We start from the raw sequence: 5,573 nt of genomic DNA, 5'->3' as shown, positions 1-5,573 counted from the left end.
GGTTGTCATTAGTACTGAAGTATTAGTTATGGGATGAGCTGTATCAGTGATGTTCATCCATGGTTCATCTACAGATATATCAAGAAGGGCACTTGTTCTTACCAAAGTGAATAGTATGTGAGCTGTTTTACTTATTACAGTTTTACTTTAGAAAACAGTCTGAGTTGGCTTTACAAGTTTTAAGTCAGTGTACAAATAAAGCAAGCAGGAAGACACTGGTAACAGGAAAGAGCCAGCTGAATTTAAACTTGACGAATTTTGTGCAGTGTGTGAGGAGCAAATATTTTGGCACACCATAAGGAGGCTATGTTCTGCAAACATCATTGAAAGTGTATGCATGGAGTTATTAACAGCCAGTGCAGTGGACTAATGCCAGATGTATTCAACAGTGAGCTGATTTTTTCTGTTGCACAAACTCAAGGATGAGTCTGACTGCTAGCCTTGCTAAATGCCAACACTTCTCAACCAGATCTCAATTATAAACCTTCTATGCATGTGAAACCATGCCCATAGCCACCAGGCAAATGTAATTTGGACCAAGATGTGTGTGTAATTTCAATGTATCTAGTCAGACCTGAAATGGAACACTCACATTAATTACATACCACCTAAGAATCCTTAAGTGTAATATTTCACATGCTTCACTTCTAACAAAGCAGGTTAAATTTGTTTGTATATTTTCAAGTGATTCCCAATCCAGCTGGTTCACGAAATTATAGTAGGATCACAGGTATTTGTTACAATGTGGGCTGCTCTGTGTTGGACCTACTCTAGAGTTGAGATTTCAAGGTAGACTGCCAATGTACCGACATGCACTGCTGTTACATATTTAAGTGGAGGACAAATGAATACAGTAATGCTAGATTATTTATGTATACGGATTTTTCATAATGACATTGATATCCCATTTTGATTTGTACATATCTCCACTTTGCAACATATTCAAGAACAAGAAATTACCACCCTTTAAATCTCTAACCACTGTCATCAAGTAACCAGATCTCACCAGCCTGTTTTTTTATCTACAATTTTGCTTTGGAACAATAATTATCTAAAGGCTGTAATCCATATTAAAGTATTTAAATTTGTGATTCACCTTATTGTAGTTGTACTAATTTTATTGATTTGTCTGTATTTTTCTTCATTTATCTTTGAAGTTGTACAATATAGGTACACAAATATAAATTTTCTCTCCCATGTTATTGATTTCTATTGACTAAGAAAAATTTAACTATTTGTATACAGGCTCAAAATTGAGAAAATATAAAGATACTAAATCAACATTATACAGTCAATTTGCTTTTGGATATTAAAAATTCGATGAATCCATGCATCTCATCACTGGTGGTCTGAAAGTGGATAGTGATACCTCACTCAATTAACCATATAATATTATTCTGTTTACTACAATGAATCAAGTCATGATCAACTAGCTTTTTCCTGTCACCAGTAACTTTCTAGTTAATTTCTCTGTGGATACTGTGCTTTGAAACTGAAGAAATTGAGTGGTCTTCTAAACTATTTATCTTGTCAGGATCAGCAGAAACAACTAACACAATGACATCCACTGAATCGGCTACTGAATTGTAGTAACAAAACTTGCCTTGGTCATGCAATAAATAAATTGAAGAGACATGATTGATATATCAGGTAGTAGAACAATCACTGAATGAGACAGCTATTGATATTTTATTATTATCTTATTCCATTTTCCTGGAGGTTCCACTGATAAAATGCAATTTCAGCAATGATAGCCGTTAGCCAAGCTGCAAGTTTTGATTCAGAAAGCATTCCATTCTGTAAAATAGACCCCAAACTGGATTCAACTCACTACTCAGGCTGAGATATCTGGCATTAGTCCACTACACTGTTAATGAATCATTGATGTTCACACAATATAGCCTCCTTGAGGTATCTGAATGTTTACTCCTCACACACTGCACAAAATTCCTTTAGATTCTGCTAAGTAGACTGAGTTGATTCAGCTTGTTATCATACTTGTTTCCTTTGTAGTCTGTAGCTAGCTACATACTGATTTATGCCGAGAAAGCCCCAGATTGAACATTCTAAAGTCAAAGTAAGCAAAAACAACTCACATACTAGTAAAAACAAGTCATGCATTAAGTTCCCTACTTGATACATCCGAAGATGAACACACTGAGTCGGCTATTCCCTCAATTAGTACTTCGTTACTAATGACAACCAACAAGAACCCACAATCGATCCTTAAATTGGATTTATCATTCTTGGAGTACGTTTGATTGCCTGCTGGAGGGGCCACCGATAACTTGTACAGCAATGGTAAGTTGCAAGCTTCAATTTGAGAAAGCATTCCGTTCCGTAATTTAGTCCATTATTCCGTTCTGCTCCGTAGAATAGACCCCATCCATAAAATTCTACAAGTACTTAGTGTAACTGACTTCTGCATGGTGGGTATAGAGTTTACATTTGCACCAATCTTTTGTATCTCAGAACTGAGACCAACAGGGATTGACCCCAAGGAATCTGTAACAATTGGCACAACAGTACAAGATGTCTTCCACAATTTATTCACTAAAATGCACAAATCAGAATATCTTTCTTTCAACAAATTTCTGGTTTAACTTACTTTCTCCAGGAATGGTAATGTCAATAAAATATGTTTTAGAAGGAGATAATTTACAGACAACAGTAATACTAGAGCGATCATGTGCCAAGTTTGAGCCTGTAATAATTTAAAATCCTACATATTATTATGATTATTGTCATAATGTAAATTTAAGAAGCCAAGTTATTATGAATGATTATCAAAATTAGATTATTATTTACTACATTTAGGTAACCCCAAATTCCGTGTTTCCCATTTCATTGACCTCAAAAATACATACGCTGGGCGGTTCTTTTTCCATTGTTAATTATAGCGTCCCGGCGAAGCCAGGCCAACACTAGGTCGCCTCGAACTCACACAAAAATATACCTTCATACAGACTGTGAAAGTCATCATTTTGTTTAACAGGCAAGCATCAGGTTAGCGTTAGGGGTAGGGTAGGGTTCTGCATTGGTTCTTCTTCACTGGTATAGGTTAGACTATAGTCTATAGAATTTTATATTTATTACATTTAAATAGTACAAAACAAGAGCAGTAGCCAGCGGCTAAATATCAACAGCATTATAGATATTTCCGCTTATTTTCGAAAATTCGTAACTTACAGGTAAAATAATATAGTATAAATATTTAAACCAAGAACCTGAATAGTGAAAAGCTAGGCTTTCTGAATGCTAAACTAGTTAATGCTATGCATTCACAGGATAAATAATGAATAAAATGTTTAGCTGACAGAAATAATATATGACTATGCGGTAAGAGAATCTGCATGAGGCCGAGAAATGGGAACAATGAATTTTCTTGAAGTCTCATAATTGTATCTATTGATCGGGTGTACAAGATATTCCTTTACGTACTTATGACAAATGGTTCGAATTACTTCAGAATACGCAAACTAAAAGTTAAAATTGTTTGTAACATGACTAGCTACTTGATTATTATTAGATGATTATTATTATTACTGAGCAGTCAGCCTACTTAATGCTGGGTAGAACTTCGTGCTCAACCCTCTAACTACAGACCAATTTCCTTAACATGCATTGTTTGTAAGGTACTCGAACATATAATTTCCACCAGTATTTATTAACATCTAGAAGAAAGTCATATTATATGCAGACAGCAATACGGTTTCCGTAAGCGGCGCTCATACGAAAGCCAACTCTAGAATTCCTATGGATATAATTACATGAAAATAACAAGGAGAAAACATCCTGACCACCTGGTAGACTCCTGTAAGCGTTCGAGCGTAAATCGGATGGCTGCAGGTTCGAGGCTACCTAGGTCCAGTCATGGATTTTTTCTCCTTTCTCCAACTTTTCAAACACACCTTAAGTAGTTGAAGTCTAAGTAGTTAAAGTCTTTGAGCAGGCTGTAGGACCAGGTGTCCTACAGACCTTCAGCACTTTTGCTGTAAAGCATTAATAAAAAAAATAAATAAAAACTTATATCAACCGTACACGGCTTTGCGACTACTTTTCAACTGTCTCCACAATTGCGACGTGCCTTTGAAGCTGCATCAGAGCGAGGCGCATCGTGTGGTTAACGACGCTACCTATTGCTGAACATGGGTTTGCCTTAAGCAAGGGGGAGTTTCATTATCCCCTGTGTTTAAGATTTGGATGGCAACCTGTTTACTTGCCTCAGACATGTTTTTGTGGTAAACCCTTTTGTGTGGAGCATGCCTTTACTTGTACCTGTGGCGGGTTTCCATCTATCCGCCACAATGAAGCCAGGGATTTAACTGCAAGTCTGTTGAGTGAAGCGTGCAGTGATGTTGGTGTTAAGCCTGCTCTCCAGCCTCTTGATGGTGAGCCATTGCAATTCACTACTGCCAATACGGCAATAGTGAAGATGGTGCCCGTCTTGATGTTGTTGCCAGGGATTTTTGGGGTCGAAATAGGCAGCATGCGTTTTTCGATTTCAGGGTTTTCAATCCTTTTGCGCGCTCTTATTTTTGCTCCCAATTGTCCAGATGTTACCAGCTTCATGAACGTGAAAAACTACGGGCATATGATGAGCGTGTTAGAGAGGTTGAGAGAGCTTGCTTTTCACCGTTGGTGTTTGCAGCTACTGGTGGCATGGGGTCCACTACTACAACAACTTTTAGGAAGCTTGCTTCAATGTTGACTGAGAAGCGCAGCATTAACTACAGTAAATGCTCATTCTGGCTGCGATGTAGGCGTTGCTTTTTATTATTAAGATCTGCAGTGATGTGTTTGAGGGGTCATCGTTCTTCAGTTGGTTGTCCATCAACCACTAATATTGATCTGGACTACTCCCAGGGTCGCTTGGAGTCTGGCGACCTTGTTTGATTACTGGTATTTCCAGCTGTCCAGCACTTTAACACCTAGTGCTGGGGGTGGTGGCAAGGGCAGTCCATCTAGCCCGGGAAAAAAAACTTTGAAAAATGGTGGAGAGGTACATGTAATTCTGAAAGTCTTTCGACACCGTTCCTCACAATAGGTTATCTCATAAACTGTCCTCTTATGGTATACGTGGCCAATTGTAAATTGGATCAATGCATTTTAACTGATAGAAAGCAGCAAGTTGTACTAAATGGAGAAACCAGTCAGCTACTGTCAGTAATATCAGGAGTCCCACAGGGTTCTGTCCTGGGACCGCTACTCTTTGTGTTACATTAATGATATCCCAACAGTAGTTAAATCTAAGATCAAGTTATATGCTGATGACGCTTTATTATACAGGAATATTAATTCAGATCAAAACATTACTATTTTACGACAAGACCTAAATTCATTATCTCAGTGGGTCAAGAAATGGCAAATGAACTTTAATCCAAGTAAATGCGAGTGTTTAAGAATATCAAACAAGTCTAACTGACCTAACCTTACATATCACATAGACTGTACTAATATCCAACAAGTTGAACACGCTAAATATACCTCGGAGTCACCATAGACCAAAAACTGAACTGGCATGAACACAACAACGTTGTCAAAAGGGAGATTCTGTGCTTGGTTTTTTACGA

The sequence above is a fragment of the Dysidea avara genome, chromosome 2 (genome assembly GCF_963678975.1).
Source record: "Dysidea avara chromosome 2, odDysAvar1.4, whole genome shotgun sequence".
NCBI classification, from domain to species: Eukaryota; Metazoa; Porifera; class Demospongiae; order Dictyoceratida; family Dysideidae; genus Dysidea; species Dysidea avara.
The sequence above is the reverse complement of the archived record's forward strand: the minus strand, read 5'-3'. Positions refer to the sequence as shown.